The sequence below is a fragment of the Zalophus californianus genome, chromosome 7 (genome assembly GCF_009762305.2).
Source record: "Zalophus californianus isolate mZalCal1 chromosome 7, mZalCal1.pri.v2, whole genome shotgun sequence".
Classification (NCBI taxonomy): Eukaryota; Metazoa; Chordata; class Mammalia; order Carnivora; family Otariidae; genus Zalophus; species Zalophus californianus.
In genome coordinates, this window is record NC_045601.1 from 83,253,623 (window position 1) to 83,271,741 (window position 18,119).

At 41.2% G+C, this 18,119-nt stretch overlaps 1 protein-coding gene across 1 annotated transcript in view; it reads left to right on the forward strand.

Annotated features, from left to right (window-relative positions):
* Positions 1–1,386: 1,386 nt before the first annotated feature.
* LOC113926224 (oocyte expressed protein) overlaps positions 1,387–18,119 on the forward strand; it is a 43,028-nt gene continuing 26,295 nt past the window's right edge. Inside the window, exons 1-2 of the transcript XR_003521234.1 lie at positions 1,387–1,812; positions 2,513–2,563. The gene's annotated coding sequence lies outside the window, so the exon portion shown is untranslated. The remainder of the gene's footprint in view (positions 1,813–2,512; positions 2,564–18,119) is intronic.

Below are 18,119 nucleotides of genomic sequence, written 5' to 3' on the forward strand. Positions count from 1 at the left end.
AAATTTTCAAAAGATCACTCCGGCCCCTGTAAGGAAAATAAATGTTAAAGGGGAAATATTTTGAAAAGTTATAACTTAAGCAGCTGTAAGACCATTTGGAAGCTATTACAGAGGCAAGGGATAGTGATGGCTTGGACTACTAGTTTCTTAGCAGTGCAGGCCATAAAAAGTAGTTCTATTTCAGATATATTTTGAAGGTAGAGCTGACAGGATTTGTTTATATGTGTAAAATATGATACAAAGAGAAGAGTCAACCAGGTGAATGGTTGTGGCCTTTACTGAAAGGGAGAATACTAAGGAAGGGGAGATGTGGGGACTAGGTTAAATGAGAGATACCTATTATAGTGCAGGTGTCAGGTGGGGAGTTGGATATAGTAAATATTTTTCTTCTCTATGATTCTTTGTAGTTTAATACGAATAAAGTTGCAAAAGAAAAAAGCAATCTCTAAGGAGAATAAAGTTTGTGATCTTTGAACTAGGAATTCTACATCTGAGGTTTTTTTTCCCCCTGAGGTTCTTTTTTTAATGGAAATATTTATAACATGAAAACAAGTTTATGTATGCAGATAGTAATAGCTGATATTTATTATTGAGTGTTTTCTACTTCGTTGGCACAATTAAGGGCTTTATATGTATTAACTCATTTAAACATCACAGTTCTAGGATCAAGGTACTATTATTATCATCCCCGTTGTACAGATGAAAAATGAGGGACTGAGAGGTTAGACATCTTGCCCAAGGTCACACACAGCTAGTTAGTGGTGGTGGAGGAGGGAGTGTAGAAAGGGAGATAAGAAAGGGAGTAAAGCAGGTTCCCTAATTCAGAGCAACTAGTTATTGTTGACGGCCTAATGTAGACAGTCTAAACGTGCCAGTGCATCATGGTGTATAATGCTAATTGAATTAGGAAAATACTACGAGCCGGAAATTGTCCTGAGCTCCTTGCATGCATTCAATTAATTTAATCTCTCCAGCAATCCTACAAGTACTACTATTTTTATTGGTTCACATTTTACAGATGAGGAAATCGAGGAACAAAGAAGATACGATAAGCAGCTCAGAATCAGAAATCCAGGAAGTGGCAACGCTGGAGCTGAAATCCATAGTTCTCTATTCCTTCCATAAACATTTTGTGCCAGGCGCAGTACTCTGTGCTAGGAATAGCTAGAGAAAGAAGACGGGGTCCCCGTTCTCAATGAATTTGAGCAAACAAAAGCAGATCGAACCGTTCTTTCGCTCACTTTGCCTTCGGAGGTCCCAACTGAGCCTGTGAGTCTTGCCTGTGTCACGCTTCTTTACGCTGAAGGGGCGGCGCTCCGCCGGCGCCTGCGGGCAGAGGGGAACCCAGCGGTTGGAAAGCCGCTCCAGCCTTTCAGAGCACCAGATCCGGCCGCTCGGACGGGTCCTCGCCGCCAGCGTCGGGGTCCCCAGGGCCGCCCCTGGCGGCGGGCGCGTGCGCTGAGCTGCCCTCGGGGAAGCCTCCCGACAGCGCGCAGCCCGAGGGAGCGGCGCGCCCTGTCGCCGAATCCTGGCCCCGTGGCGCGGCGGGATCTCGCCTGCAGGCCCCCGCTGCGGGATTGGGCCGCTCCCCAGCACCGCCCTAGCCTACCGCGCCGAAACGCGTCCGGCCGCTCCCAGGGCTTCTCAGTTTCCCGCGGGCCGTGACGGCGGCCTCGTCCAGGAGGACGGGGAGGATTTACCTGTAAGGCCCAGGACGCATCGATCTGCGCATTTTCCCCGACTGGTTTCAAGAGGAGCACCTGCAACGCCAGTGGTGTTTGACCTACCCCTAGAGCAGGCGGCAGATCTTTGGTGAGTGCTTGGATGGGGTCGCCCCCCACCAGGCCTCCTCAGGCGCTCTCCCTCTCTTCCGGCCACCTTTGGTATTATCGCTCAGCCGGGTCGGGCCTATCCACTCCGTGCCCCCAACTCGCCGCGCGCACAACCCGGGCACCAAATTCCACACTTCTAGCAATGGACCGAGCTCCTGCTGCAAGCGCAAATTCTGGACCCCAAGGTTACGGCTAGGATCTCCATCTTCCGACCGCCCTCAAGGAAAAGGTTTAAACCATTATGCTCTGCAGAAGAAGGCCAACTTCTCATCCTTGAGTCGCCTGAGGATAGGAGGGACCGCTGTAGGTCCCGGGCGGCTGGGCGAGTCGGAGTACTAGGGCGGGGTGGGGATGGATCCAGGCACGGGCCTGGGTGGGGAGCGCAGTTTGCCTTTCCGCAAGGCCTCGGGAGCTTTCTAGAGCCCGAGTCCTGCCCACTCTGTATGGAGAAATCGCAGTCCTTCGGGCCCTCAAGATTTTAGCGAGGTTAGACGGAGGGGGAGAAATCGGTGTCACCCTCTGCATCCCCTGTACCCGCCTAACTTCAAAGGGTTCCCAACACACGCCCAACTTAGCCCCAAGAAAAAAGAGCAGGGCAGGCTCCCTCTGGTTCCACTTATGATGGTTCCAGGATTGTGGGTGGCCCTGTGAACTACTGAAAATCCAGTTTTTCCTTTCAGAGGCAGAGAAGAAGCTGATGGAATCCATGAGGATCACTATATTAGCTGCTGGTGAGAAAACCCTAGGATGTCGGGGCCTTTCCTTAATCTGAATGCTCACCTCAACACAAAGCGAGGGTGGGTGGGCCGTGTGGGTGCACAAGTGTGGGCACTAAGAGGCCTAGAATCAGTTTGGAGTTCTGTCACAGAATGTGCCTGTCCTGCTTTGGTGGGGATCATTGGCCCTCTCCTCTTTCTGAGTTCTTGGCTGAGACTCTTGTAATAAAAGATTAACAAGAGAACGCTATCCAGGGAAAAATAAGCAACACTTCCCACCCCCTTAGGATTCAGGCTTAAATGCAATTTTAATAGGGAAAGAGAAGGAATGTAAGCCTCTTAGGGGAGAGTTAAGTCATTTTTAGGGAAGATGAATGGGCACTTCAAAGAATAGATGGGAGGTATGATAATTTGTGACAGTTTGTCTGGGTGTCATGTCCGTTTTTATCAGTCTTACCTGGTTGAGGAACCCTGAAAAGGGGATTTATGCCAGTTGAGTTCCAGGCAGAAAAGAGGAGTTCAGAGAAAGACTCTCCCCGCATTTGCTGTTTTTCAAGCACCTACAGCTCAAAATATATCAAGGCAGCTTATTTGGGGATGGCATGTACTGAGCTCCTGCAGTCATTTTGGAGTGTCATTCTGTTATCTTTCATTTGTTATTAATAGAAACTTGTTTTAAAGATCACAAATGGGGGAGGGGTGCTTGGGTGGCTCAGTCGTTAAGTGTCTTCTGCCTTTGGCTTCCGCCTTTGGCTCGGGTCATGATCCCAGAGTCCTGGGATCCAGCCCCACATGGGATTCCCTGCTCAGTGGGGAGAGTCTGCTTCTCTCTCTCCCTCTGCTGCTCCCCCTGCTTGTGCACGCTGGCGCATGTACTGTCAAATAAATAAATAATTTTTTTTTAAAAGATCACAAAAATACAATTGCACTTCTTTAATACTGAGTGAGAAGATAACTCTTGTTTTGCCAACATACTTATTAGCACGGATATTTTGGACTGCAGTTCTTCATGAAGTATATAATGTAATGTAATTTTAGAACATTTCCATTACCACCAAAAGGAAACTTACTGCCCATCTGCAGTCACTCCGAGCTCTATCCACAGGCAATCTTTCCATCTCCATAAAGATTTTATATAAAAAAAATTTTATATAAAAAAGATTTTATATATCATATAATACTTACCTTTCTGTGTCTGGCTTCTTTCATTTAGTGTAATGTTTTCAGGGTTATCCCTGCTATGGCATGGAACAGTATTTCCTTCCTTTTAATTGCCAACTAGTGTTTCGTTATATGGATATAGTACATTTTGTTTATACATTAACTAATTAATGGACATTTGGGTTGTTGTCATTTGGATGTCATGAGAAAATGAACATTTACTTATAAGATTTTGTTTTCATTTCTCTTGGGTAGATATCCGGGAATGGTCATGAAGAAACAGGCAAACATTCCCAAGGTGGCTTTTGACATTCCCACCAGAAGTGTATGAGTGTTCTAGTTTTCTCCACATCATCAATACTTGTAATTGTCTTTTCTTTTTAAGATTTTATTTATTTATTTGAGAGAGAGGGAGAGATAGCAAGAGAGAGCAAGAGTGGGGAGGAGAGGGAGAAGCAGGCTCCCCGCCAAGCAGGGAGCTCGAGGATATGGGGCTCCATCCCAGGACCCTGGGATCATGACCTGAGTGTAAGGCAGACATTTAACTGACTGAGCCACCCAGGCGCCACTGTAATTGTCTTTTTGGTTATAGACCTTCTTGGTGCCATAGTGCTATTTTGTGCTTTTAATTTGCTTTTCCTTAATAACTAATGATATAGAGGATCTTTTTATGTGCTTATTGACCACCAATATGGTGAAAGATCTATTAATATCGTTTATCCATTTTTTTCTTTTATCTACTTCTAATTGGTTGTCTTAATGAGTTGTAAGATATATATATATGTATATATCCTTTGTAGAACATATGATTTGCAAGTAATTTCTCCTGCCTCTTCACTTTGTTGATGGTGTCTTTTTTAAAGCACAAAGTTTAATGTTGGTGAACTCCAACTTACCAACTTTTTATCACTTTTGCTTTTGGTATTATGTCTAAAAAAAATCTTTGCCTAAGGGTGCCTGACTGGTTCAGTTGGTAGAGCATGTGACTCTTGATCTCAGGGTTGTTGAGTTTGAGCCCCATGTTGGGCTTAGAGCTTACTTTAAAAAAAAAAAAATCTTTGCCTAAACGAATGTCATGGAAGTTTACTTTTATGTTTTCTTTTTTTTTTTAAGATTTTATTTATTTATTTGAGAGAGAGAATGAGAGATAGAGAGCACGAGAGGGAAGAGGGTCAGCGGGAGAAGCAGACTCCCCGCCGAGCAGGGAGCCCGATGTGGGACTCGATCCCAGGACTCCAGGATCATAACCTGAGCCGAAGGCAGTCGCTTAACCAACTGAGCCACCCAGGCGCCCTACTTTTATGTTTTCTAAGAGTTTTTATAGTTTTAGCTCTTACATTCATGTCTACAGTCTTTTTCCAAATTAATTTTTGTGTATATTTTAAGTTAAGGTAAGGGTCTAAATTCATATTTTGAGTTTTCTAATCTATGCACGAAATACCTTCATTTATTTAGATATTTAAATTTTTTATTTTATTTTATTTATTTAATTAATTTATTTATTTTTAAGATTTTATTTATTTATTTGAGAGAGAGAGAATGAGAGATAGAGAGCACAAGAGGGAAGAGGGTCAGAGGCAGAAGCAGACTCCCCGCTGAGCAGGGAGCCCGATGCGGGACTCGATCCCGGGACTCCAGGATCATGACCTGAGCCGAGAGCAGTCTCTTAACCAACTGAGCCACCCAGGTGCCCTAGATATTTAAATTTTTAAAAAGATTTTGTTTATTTGACAGGGAGAGAGAGAGAACAAGCAAGGGGAGCTGCAGAGGAAGAGGGAGAAGCAGGCCTCCCACTGAGCAGGAAGCCCAACATGGGGCTTGATCCCAGGACCCTGGGATCATGATCTGAGCCACCCAGGCACCCCTCGATATTTAATTTCTTTAAGCAATGTTTTATAGTTTTCAGTATACAAGTCCTGCACTTACTAAATTTATTCCTGAGTATCTTTTAGTGCTCTTATGACTGGAATTTTCTTAATTTCATTTTTAGGTTGTTTGTTGCTAGTATATAGAAATACAGTTGACTTTTGTCCATATCGATCTTGCATCTGTAACCTTATTGAACTCACTTTTTATAGTAGAGAGAGAGAGAGAGAGTGTGTGTGTGTGTGTGTGTGTGTGTGTGTGTGTGTGTGTGTGTGTATTCCTTAGGATTTCCTACAATATAAAATCTTTTTGTTTGTGAGCAAAGACAGTCTTACTTTTCCGGTATGCATGCCTTTTCTTTCTTTTTGTTGCCTGATTGCACTGGCTAGAACTTCCAATACAATGTTAAATAAAAGAGCAGCTATCATTACCTTGTTCCCGATCTTTGGGGGGAAAAAAATCAGTGTTTCACCATTACTTATGATATATGATGCTAGCTGTGGGTTTTTTTTTTTAAAGATTTTATTTATTTATTTGAGAGAGAGAATGAGATAGAGAGAGAGAGCATGAGACAGGGGAGGGTCAGAGGGAGAGGCAGACTCCCTGCTGAGCAGGGAGCCCGATGTGGGACTCAATCCCGGGACTCCAGGATCATGACCTGAGCCAAAGGCAGTCGCTTAACCAACTGAGCCACCCAGGCGCCCCTAGCTGTGGGTTTTTTGATAATGGCTTTTATTAGGTTGAGGAAGTTCCTTTCTTTTTTTTTATTTTTTTTAAGATTTTATTTATTTAAGAGAGAGAGAGAGAATGAGAGATAGAGAGCGCGAGAGAGAAGAGGATCAGAGGGAGAAGCAGACTCCTTGCTGAGCAGGGAGCCTGATGTGGGACTCGATCCCGGGACTCCAGGATCCTGACCTGAGTTGAAGGCAGTCGCTTAACCAACTGAGCCACCCAGGTGTCCGAGGAAGTTCCTTTCTATTCCTAGTAGTATTCTTATCGTGAATGGCTGTTGGATTTTGTCAAATACATTTTCTGCATCTGTTGAGATGATCATTTGTTCTTTATTCTATTAACACTGTATATTACATTAATTGACTTTTGAAAAATGTTTTTATTTATTTAAGTAATCTCTACTTCCAATGTGGGGCTTGAACTTAAGACCTGGAGATCAGGAGCTTCACGCTCCTCTGACTGAGTCAGCCAGTTGCCCCTACATTAATTGACTTTTGAGATAAATCTCACTTGCTCGTGGTGTATAATTTTTCAATGTTGCTGGATTTATTTGATTTGCTAGTTTCCTGTTGAAGATGTTTGCATCTATATTCATGAAGTATATTGGTCTATAGTTTTCTTGTGAGTTTTTTTTTTTTAAGATTTTATTTATTTATTTGACAGAGAGAGACACAGTGAGAGAGGGAACACAAGCAGGGGGAGTGGGAGAGGGAGAAGCAGGCCTCCCGTGGAGCAGGGAGCCCGATGTAGGGCTTGATCCCAGGACCCTGGGATCACGACCTGAGCCAAAGGCAGATGCTTAACCAACTGAGCCACCCAGGCGCCCCTCTTGTGAGATTTTTGATTATGGTACCAGGGTAATGCTGGCCTCGTAGAATGAGTTGGGAAGCATTCCTTCATCTTTTTTTTTTTTTTAAGAGTTTGCTTAATTATTGGTCAGTATGGATTCTCTTTTAAATATTTGGTAGAATTCACTAGTAAAATAATCTGAACTTGGTCTTTTCTTTGAGTGAAGTTTATTTTTTTTCCATTACTAATTTGGTCTCTTGTTATAGGTTTATTCAGATTTCGGGGTGCCTGGGTGGCTCAGTCGGTCAGTTGAGCGTCTGCCTTTGGCTCAGGTCATGATCCCTTGAGTCCTACATTGGGCTCCTTGCTCAGCAGGGAGCCTGCTTCTCCCTCTGCCTGCTGCTCCCCCTGCTCGTGTGCATTCTCTCTTTCTAACAAATAAATAAGTAAAATCTTTAAAAAAACCCAAACAGATTTTGCTTATCCTGAGTCTGTATCAGCAATTTGTATTTTAATTATTTTTAAGTAATCTCTGTGCCCAGTGTGGGGCTCACACTCACGACCCTGAGATCGAGTCACATGCTCTACCAACTGAGCCAGCCAGGTGCCCCAGCAGTTTGTAGTTTTCTAGGACTTTTTCCATTTCATCCAGGTTACTTAATTTGTTGGCATATACTTGTTCATAGTATTCCCTTATAATTCTTTTTATTTCTGTAAGGTCAGTGATAACATCCCTTCTTTCTGATTTTAGTAATTTATTGGGTTTTTTAAAATATTTTTTCTTTTCAAATTTTTATTTAAATTCCAGTTAACATACAGTGTAATTGGTTTCAGGGCTGGAATTCAGTGATCATCACTTACATACAACACCTAGTACTCATCACAAGTGCTCTCCTTAATACCCATCACCCGTCTAACCCATCCCCTACCTGATTTTAGTAATTTAAATTTTATTCTTTGTTAATCTTGTTTTTCTTTGCAAAGGGACCCACTTTTTATTGACTTTTTCTGTTTTCTATTTCATAGATTTTTCACTCTTAATCTTTATTACTTCCTTCCTTCAGCTTGTGTTACATTTACCTCACTAATAGGATCATGCCCCTCCCCCCAGCTCATAGGTGATTTTACAAACTACTTGATCAAGAAAACAGAGGCAGTTGATACAATTCCCTTAACATTCCCATAACCCTTAAGAAATGTATTGGGCATATCGTTTCATATAGATGGTTTCTTTTACTTCACAATTACAGGTGTCCTTCCAGGTTTTCTTCAGCACTAATCGAGCCACCTATTTCTGATCAACTTGACCCCAGTCTTTCCATTAATCTCTTGAGTGGTGGGCCAAAGAAAATCTTGCCCCGAAAAAAGTCAAAACCTTCCCTGGCCTCAGGTGCTATTTGCCCTCTTTCCTGGAACACCCAGGCTACCGAGAAGTCTGCAGTGGCAACCCCAAATTCCTCAGCCCATGCTCACCCTTAGCCTTCTTCGAAGTACATTCTGCTGTTTTACTGGACCACTGCACCCTTTGACAAGTGAGAGTTCACTTTCTCACCTTGCCTCCCTCCCCTAAGACCCGTTTTCTTTAATGATTTTCAATGGCCAGATGTGCCAACGTGTGGTTTTGGCCTTCAGCTCTTCCCACAGGCTATATTTACCCTACATATCCAGAGTGAAGTTGTCCAATACCTGAAGGCAGAACTCAGACTTAAGACTGAAATCCAACAGACAGATTTCCAAATCTTGTTTGTAAACCTGGGTCTACTTTTCTCCTTTTTTTGATCACTGCTATAGCTTGTGTTCTAGGCACTTAACTCTGTTATGTGGCCTCTGTGCAATAAAGTTTCAACTTTATAGATAAGTCAGAATTTATTAAGACTACATGCTAATTGGTTTTTTAATTTCTTAAAAAGATTTTATTTATTTATTTAACAGAGAGAGACAGCGAGAGAGGGAACACAAGCAGGGGGAGTGGGAGAGGGAGAAGCAAGCTTCTTGCTGAGCAGGGAGCCCAATGCGGGGCTTGATCCCAGGACGCTGGGATCATGACCTGAACCGAAGGCATACGCTTAACAACTGAGCCACCCAAGCACCCTGACTACATGCTAATTGTACTTGATCACTAGATCTCTAAACTTTTTAAAAAATAACTTTAATTTACCTGCTTACATGTATAAATCACGAGGCTGAAGCTCAATGAATTTTCAAAGTAGCACTGCTGTAAATACCATCCAGAGCAAATGAAAGAATATTAGCAGAGTCCTTTGGACCTTTCTTTCTCTTGCATGTTTTTGAACTTTATATAAATGGAATCATACAGTATTCTTTAACTTACTCATGTTGTAGTAGATTTAGGAGTAAAGTTGTTGAATCACAGGATGCAGCTATGTTCATAAAATGAGCCGGCATGTGGGTTCCATGAAGAAACTGCTAATGTGTCAAAGAACTGCAATCAATGTCACCACATCTAGCCTTTTTAGATGAAAGGGGTCACCTATATGCCATCATCTGCTTCTGAAGGATTGCTAAGAATTCCCAGTTTGAGGTCTCCAGCTGATCCAATCTTCCAGTGATTTGAGGGTGGTAAATATATTTAAATTGAGAGACATGGATTCAAGGATCAACACTGGAGTTTTACTGTTGTGGTAGTTATTAATGGTGTGTGGTAAGGTCTTTGGATCTCTGATGTCTCTTTTAGAAGAGGATTTAAATTGTGAAGCGGCTGTTTGAGAGGACGTAGAAATGCTTCTGGTACCTACTGAGTGTCACAATGTGTACTTGTAATATTTAGTTATGTTAGCCTAAATACGGTAAACACTGAGATTAGGGGCAGTCTTTCCAGACACAAAGGAAAGCCTGGTTATCAGTTCATAGGGAGAAAATCAGTGAGCTCCTGAGGGAGTTGTCCTTATCATTAACAATTTATACCAAAGAAATTTAGAATTTTCTGAAAGTTTGCCTAGCTTAGGTTTGAAGGTTCTGTTTATCCTTTCTTTTTCTTTTTTTAATTTTATTTATTTATTTGACAGAGAGAGACACACAGCGAAAGAGGGAACACAAGCAGGGGGAGTGGGAGAGGGAGAAGCAGGCCTCCCGCCGAGCAGGGAGCCCGATGTGGGGCTGGATCCCAGGACCCTGGGATCATGACCTGAGCCGAAGGTAGACGCTTAATGATTGAGCCACCCAGGCGCCCCTCTGTTTATCTTCTCTATCATGCCTGAAGAGTGAAGCTGGGATGGACAGGGAGATCATGAGTAAAATGTAATATCTTACAAAGCCCCTTCATAATGGTTCTAGTGTCTCTATCACTGGAGATAGAACTCAGGATTTCCTAGGCAGGAAACACAGTCAAGCATCTTCACACACACACACCCCCCTAATTTTTTTGGGGAAAGCTTTGATATGTCCTAAAAATAGACATGTAATGACTAAACATTAAATCCTAGTGCTGCGGGAAGCATAGTAAAAACCATTTGGAGATGTTTAAAGGGGTCTTGATGTTTTGGCTCCAGGTTCTTTCATTTTTACAGTTTTTACTGGATTATGTTGTCAGCAAGGAGGACATCACTAGAAACTTCTTTGGATATGTCTTTAAAATGTCCCACCAGGTCTGGTTTAAGACTGTAGTTGAGGGCGCCTGGGTGGCTCCGTTGGTTAAGCAACTGCCTTTGGCTCAGGTCATGATCCTGGAGTCCTGGGATCGAGTCCCGCATCGGGCTCCCTGCTCGGCGGGGAGTCTGCTTCTCCCTCTGACCCTCTTCCCTCTCGTGCTCTCTCTCATTCTCTCTCTCTCAAATAAATAAATAAAATCTTTAAAAAAAATAAAAAAAAAAGACTGTAGTTGATTGGGGCGCCTGGGTGGCTCAGCCGGTTAAGTGTTGGCCTTTGGCTCAGGTCATGATCCCAGTGTTCTGGGGTCCAGGCCATCCAGTCCCCACTGGGCTCCTGGCTCAGCTGGGAGTCTGTTCCTCCCTCTTCCTCTGCCCCTCCCCTGGCTTGTATTCTCTCCTCTCTTGCTCACTTTCTCTCAACTATATAAATAAAACCTTGAAAAAAAAGACTGTAGTTGATTTATCTCTGCCATGAGAATAAGGCTAAATACATCTGGAAGATGGCATTATGTTAATCAGCGATATCAGAATGGAAGAAACGGAATCGTAATGGTAACACAATCCTAAAAGATTGTAGTCAACATATGATGAACAGAAAGGATACTGACAAACCTCTAGGACCTTTTGATTTAGATTTATATCATAAAATATACTATGATTATTCCTGATGAACAAAGTACAAAAGATAATTGGGCTTTTCAATGATAACTTCATATGTATCTGAAGCTACTCTCTTCCTTTCTCTCTCTCTCTTTTCCTCCTCCTCCCCCCCCACTCCTCCTTGAAAAGGAGGTGTTTTTTTCTGTAGAATCACAGAGACACAAAGTACCTCTCAAAGTGAGGATGAGGGAGGAAGAATTAGTTGAAAGTCTGTATAAGAGGCAGAAGCATTGCCCTCCTTCTACCATTCTGTTCCCAACACTGATTGAAGGCCTATTTGAGATTGGTATAGATCCAGAAAGGTTCTGGACTCTGGGCCAACAGATGCTAGAAGAGTAAAGAGGTGCAAAAGCAAATAAGGAGATTAATACAACTCCTCTGTCCCTATTTGACTCACATAATCCTGGGACAGAGGTTTGCACCTTCCAGGCAGAAAAGTGGATAATTCCTCTCAGGTGAAATTCATTAGTTCAAGAAAACACAAACACAAAACCCTGATAGTGAGGAGGAGGGACTTGCCCACCGAGTTTCCTATGTGAGGGGCAAGCCTTAGGAAGGACTCCCCACTCTGGAGATAAGGAGTTGGTGGTGGGGCAGTAATGTGTGTTTTAACTTGCCCTCCAGGTGATTTTGCTGTAGTTAAAGTTTACAAACTATTGAGACAGCTTATTTTACAATGAAGCTCTTGAGTAAACCCCTGATCATAAAGCTGCCAATCAGGTTTTTTAAACAGGAACAGCCATACATAATGAGCAATGTTCCAAGAAAATCTCTAATGTGAAAGAGAAAAAGATAAAAAGAAATCTGAAAACAAACAATGTAGTAAACAGAAGAAAACTTGAAAAGGCATTAATATCATCTGAAAGATTAGAGAAGACATTAAATTCATGAAATAACAGAATATAAAAAGAATATTCAAAGACTAAAAGAGGTTTATCAAATAGGAAAGAGTGTAAGAAAAATATGGGAAGAGTCTAGAAGATCCATTATAAAATGTAGCAGTCAATTAACAGAGGTTTCAGAAAATAATAGAGAAAATGTTGAGGAGGAAACTGTCAAAGAAATAGTTCAAAAAGGGGCACCTGGATGGCTCAGTCGGTTAAGTGTCTGACTTTTGCTCAGGTCAAGATCTCAGGGTCCTGGGAGAGTCCCGCATTGGGCTCCGTGCTCAGTGGGGAGCCTGCTTCTCCCTCTCCCTCTGCCCCTCCCCTGCTCATGCTCTCTTTCTCTCTCTCAAATAAATAAAATCTTAAAAAAAAAAAAAGTTCAAAAAACTTCCCAGAACTGAAAGAGAAGGTACACTGAAGGCACACTGATCAACACAATGGATAAAAGAAAATTACACAGAAAAAATTACACTTCATCAGGACACTAAAGGACAAAGAAAAGGTCCAAAACACCTATAGACGGAGACAGAAAAGAAAATGACATGCAAAAAGAATGGAACCTATTCTGTGTAATATTGTAATGGTGGATATCATACATTTGTTAAAACCCATAGGATGGACAAGAGTGAATACTAATGTAAACCATGGACTTTGGGTGATACGTCATTGTAGGGTCACTGATGGTTAACAAATGTTAACAATGCAAGATGTTGCTAGTGGGGATGCTGTGTTGTGTGAAGGTGGTAAGTGGTATATGGGAACTCACAGCTCAGTTTTGCTATGGACCAAAACCTGCTCAAAAAGATAGTCCTAAAAAAAGGAATGAAAACCAGAATGGCATCTCAGTTCTCTAGCAGTGTTAGAGGCCAGAAGACAATGCAGAATTGCTTTAAAAATTGTAAAGGAAAATTATTTAAAATTCAGAATATAACCCAACTAAACTATGGACATGCAGAATGTTAAAACATTTTTGGCCATGCAAACTGTCAAGAAATTTACCTACCAGGAAGAGGAGAATATATTCCACCAAAAGAAGTCAACTGATAAAAGATTCCTTTCTGAGAATGTGCAGCCAATGCATTGCAGTCTCTGCAGCGAGTTGCAGTCAAGGACTTGGGCCCTTCCAGACCCATCAAGCTCTTTTGAATATTTACATTCCTAGGTTTCTATCCAAGGTCTTGGTCAGAGATCTTTTTCAGTAGGAGTTGAAGGGGAAGTGAGAGGGAGGAGGAGGAAACCATGAAGAAATTTTTCCCCGCTGACCCAGTAGCTAGTACTTTCCCACCCTGAGCCCTTCCTTCTTCCCTTCCTCCTCTGCCCCCACCACCTCGGGATCCATAAAACTGCCAGAGCTTTTTGTTTTCCCTCAACTGTGAGACACCTATGTCCGTGTTTATGTACTGGCCACCCTCCGGGAGGGAAAATGCAACAGAGGGAGGCAACGCTTCCTCTGCTTCTAGCCTCTTGCTCGTACAATTGCAGTAAGTGACTAAAGGCTTAACTCTTTCCTTTTTGGCTTGTGGCTTTAGTTGGCTACTCCGTCACCCGGCAGCTCATTTCTCTCTCCCTGCTAAGCTGAGCTCCTGACAGCCTCCTTCCCTAGGTTATCACTAACTGCAAAAAGTCATTTCATGTAATTTTGCATGAGGGATCCGGACAAGCTCATGGTCTACAGGATTCATTCTCTTGGCCTGGGTGGGACAATTAGGATTCCTGATTCCAAAGTATTTCATAGGGATCACTAATTGTTTTTGTTTTTGTCATAATGGCCCTGCAGATATATTGCGTTTGTTAAAGGAGGCCACAGTTTAAATATACCTCTACATCAAACACTCTTCGTCACGTCACCAAAACTTAAAACTATCCTGATTTCCCTGAAACAAAACCTAAGCTTTTTTTTCATGTCAGATAACCTGGTAGCTTCCTAGCTAATCAGGTACAAACAGGTAAGCTTATATAGTACTACTATCCTAAAAGGAATGTATGTTTCTCGTAGCCAATCATAACACAAAACAAGGTACTTCATTCATGCTTTATAAACTGTATCAAGCTACTTTTGGTTTGGAAGTCTCCCTATTTTCCAACAGTCTGTTTCCCACTCAAAATATTTGTCCCATGTAAAGTTTTCTGAATTTTCTTTTGGTGTCAAAAGATTCTACCAGGGTTCTGTGCTTCTACACACTCTCTCACCAGATGATCTCCAAGATGATCCATGAATAAAAAAGGCAACAAGAAAAGAAAAAAGGCAACAAGATCTTGCAGTACAGTTGATTATGAAGACAACGGAAGGCTTTCCAAACAGTGATCTCTAGTTTTCTCTGAACTGGTCAACCCCTCAAAAATGAGAGAATGGGGTGCCTGGGTGGCTCAGCTGGTTAAGTGTCTGCCTTCGGCTCAGGTCATGATCCCGCATCGGGCTCCTTGCTCAGCGGGGAGTCGCTTCTCCCTCTCCCTCTGATCCTACCCCAGCTCATGCTCTCTCAAAAAAAAAAAAAAAAAATCTTAAAAAAAAAAATGAAAGGGGGCACCTGGATGGCTCAGTCTTTAAGCGTCTGTCTTCAGCTCAGGTCATGATCCCAGGGTCCTGGGATCGAGCCCCACATCGGGCTCCCTGCTCCGCAGGAGGCCTGCTTCTCCCTCTCCCACTCCCCCTGCTTGTTTTCCCTCTCTCGCTGTGTTTCTCTGTCAAATAAATAAATAAAGTCTTAAAAAAAAATTAAAGAATGGCCAAAAGTGGGAACTGAGAGACTGAATATATGAATGAACAATGGCCAGATATACTTTTGTATATGTTTAGAATTTTTCACAATACAAAATTTAAAATATTTTTAAAATGTCAGTGTCATTAAAGATTAAACAACAGAGAGTGACTCTAGATTAAGAGACTAGAGACATGATAATAAATGGAGTGCATGCTCCTTGATTGGACTGTAGATTTTTTTAAATTAGCTATAAAGTACAGTGTTGGAAAAATTGGGGACATTGAAATTGGACTGTATAATAGACAACAGTATTGAATCAATGTTGTATTTCCTGGATTGAATAATTATATGGTTAGGTAGGAGAATGTCTTTGTTCTTAGGAGATAATGTTGAAATACTTGGGGTAGAGTGTCATGGTGTTTGCAACTTATAAAGTTCATGAAAACCTACGTGAAGGTAGAGATAAGATAAATGACAGAAAATGTTAACTAGTGAAACTGAAAAGTATAGAATGTAAATTTAATATTCTTACAATTTTCCCATAGGTTTCCCAAACGTTTTTTCAAAATAAAAAGTTGGTGGGAGGGCGCCTGGGTGGCTCAGTTGGTTAAGCGACTGCCTTCGGCTCAGGTCATGATCCTGGAGTCCCGGGATCGAGTCCCGCATCGGGCTCCCCGCTCAGCGGGGAGTCTGCTTCTCCCTCTGACCCTCTCCCGTCTCATGCTCTATCTCATTCTCTCTCTCAAATAAATAAATAAAATCTTTAAAAAAAAAAAAAGTTGGTGGGAAAGGAGTACAATAAAATACATGTAATATTACAAAAAAGTAAAAAGCAAAAATTCCCAGATACTTGTATCTACATTTGTTGCAATGGAAGGATAATCCAAAAAATGAATAATAGTTGTTGGGGAGGAGAAGACAGGATTAACAAGAGGGGACTGAAAACTAGATTTTTCTGAATGTACATTTTCCATAATGTTTTTCGAAATGTACTTTGTAAATTAGTCTTATTTTTTTTTTATTTTTTATTTTTATTTTTATTATTCTAAATAGCCTATCAGTGATGATTTTCATTTCTTACTTTATTTGAGTATTATTTAGTAGTGTGGTATAATGTCTCCTTACCTATCCATCCATCCATCCATCCGAGGGAACTAGTGTATAATTACTGTTTGTAAATGCTCCTAAACATTAGAAAACTGTCCTATATTCAGAACCATGAGGCCTTTATTATATTCTTTTTCTGCATGATTGCTCCTTGTTTGTGATTTGTTAAATATCTCTTTACTAGTTTATTTTCCTCATTTTAACCATTTTTCCTCTCCGTGACATATATTTTGATGCTATTTGATGCAAAAAATCAGTGTTATGTTTTCATTAGGCTTTGTAACATTTTTCATTGTACAGAGATTTCTTAAGATTGAAGATTATAAGAAGTGAAGTTATGAAGAACAAAGTTTCTCAATGAGAATCAATTCACTCACATGCTTTATTGTCTGAACCCAAAGCTCCTCAGACTGGTTCCTCCAGGGCTAAGCAAAGAAAGTAAAAGCATGTGGTCTGCTTATGTCTTCTGGGTAGTATTTTTTTACTTTATGGGGTGCAGAGAGCTTAAATAACTTGCACTCAGCCACAGAGCTAGAAAATATTGGAGCAGTATTCAAATCATGCCCTCTCCCTCTCAAAGTTAAATTAAGAGGCCTTGGAGGTAATAGAATGATTCATCTTGGCAGATTCTGCTAAATTTCAAAAAATTCCGTTTGAAGCTGGCATGAGGTCAGCAAATAAAACTCAAGGCTTGCTAGATGTATGAAACTTAATATAGAGTTTCTGCACAAAGCTAAGACCCCTAATAGCTACACTTCCAAAATAAAACTAAATCAGAAATAAACTTTGCCATCTAGATGGGAATGGCAAAGGAACATGTCTAGATCTTGCCTTTCTCTTGATCTAATAATTAATCACTACAAACCAGCCTTGTGGCTAACTCATGTTATATGTAGGAGTCTGAAAATTTTCAAGATCATTGGAAGTGGCCTCAGGTTGGATGCATCCTCAAGAGAATGGCTGAAGGAAAAAATTATCAATTTATGAAACGATGAAATTATATCCCTTATGCCAAGTTTAAAAAATTAACCCCAGATGGTTCAAGGATTTACATACTTAGAAACTTCAGAATTCTTAGTAAAAAGTATGGGAGTGTCTTTAGACCTCAGGGCAGAGAAGGATTTCTTTCTTTTTTTTAAGATTTTATTTGACAGAGAGAGAGAGAGGGAGAGCAGGAACACAAGCAGGGGGAGTGGGAGAGGGAGAAGCAGGCTTCCCGCTGAGCAGGGAGCCCAACGAGGGGCTCGATCCCAGGACCCTGGGATCATGACCTGAGCCAAAGGCAGATGCTTAACGACTGAGCCACCCAAGCGCCCCCAGAGAAGGATTTCTTAAGCAAGACACAGAATGCACTTACTATAAAGACTTAGAAGTCTTGACTATATTGAAATTAAAATTTTTATTTAACAAAAGACACCTTAACGTGAAAAAACAATTTAAACTAGAAGAAGACATTCACAATACATACAATTGGAAAAAGATTAGTAAGAGAATGAGGGAGAATACTTGAAAGGGAGAACTTTCATATATTATTTTACATCCTTGAGAACTTTTGTTTTACAGTGTGCATATATTATGTTGATTTTTAAAATTAAATTGAAATAAAAATATCCACTGAAGTTATAGTCAGTATCTCCTCTTGTCGAGATTATCTGATAACCTTTGAAGCCTAGATGATGTGGATGAGGGAATTCAGGATATTAATACTATCAGCCTTCTGTAAATGATCAAAATTTTCCATTAGAAGATTTTTTTAAATTTTTTATTGTTATGTTAATCACCATATATTACATAATTTGTTTTGGTGACCATTAGAAGATTTTTAAAACAAACACATCATAGCTAATTGTAAGAACAAAATATAGTTTGCACAGCATATGCTATCTATTCTAGAACAATTACCAAACAAGAGTTCTAGAAATGTACTAGAAAAAGTAGAACATGCATGGGATAATACACACCAGCTTCAGGACAATGATCTCTTGTGGGGAAGGAAAGGAAAGATTTAAGTGCTATCTATTTTAAAGAAGAGAGAAGCGAGGCAAATGTGGGAAAATGT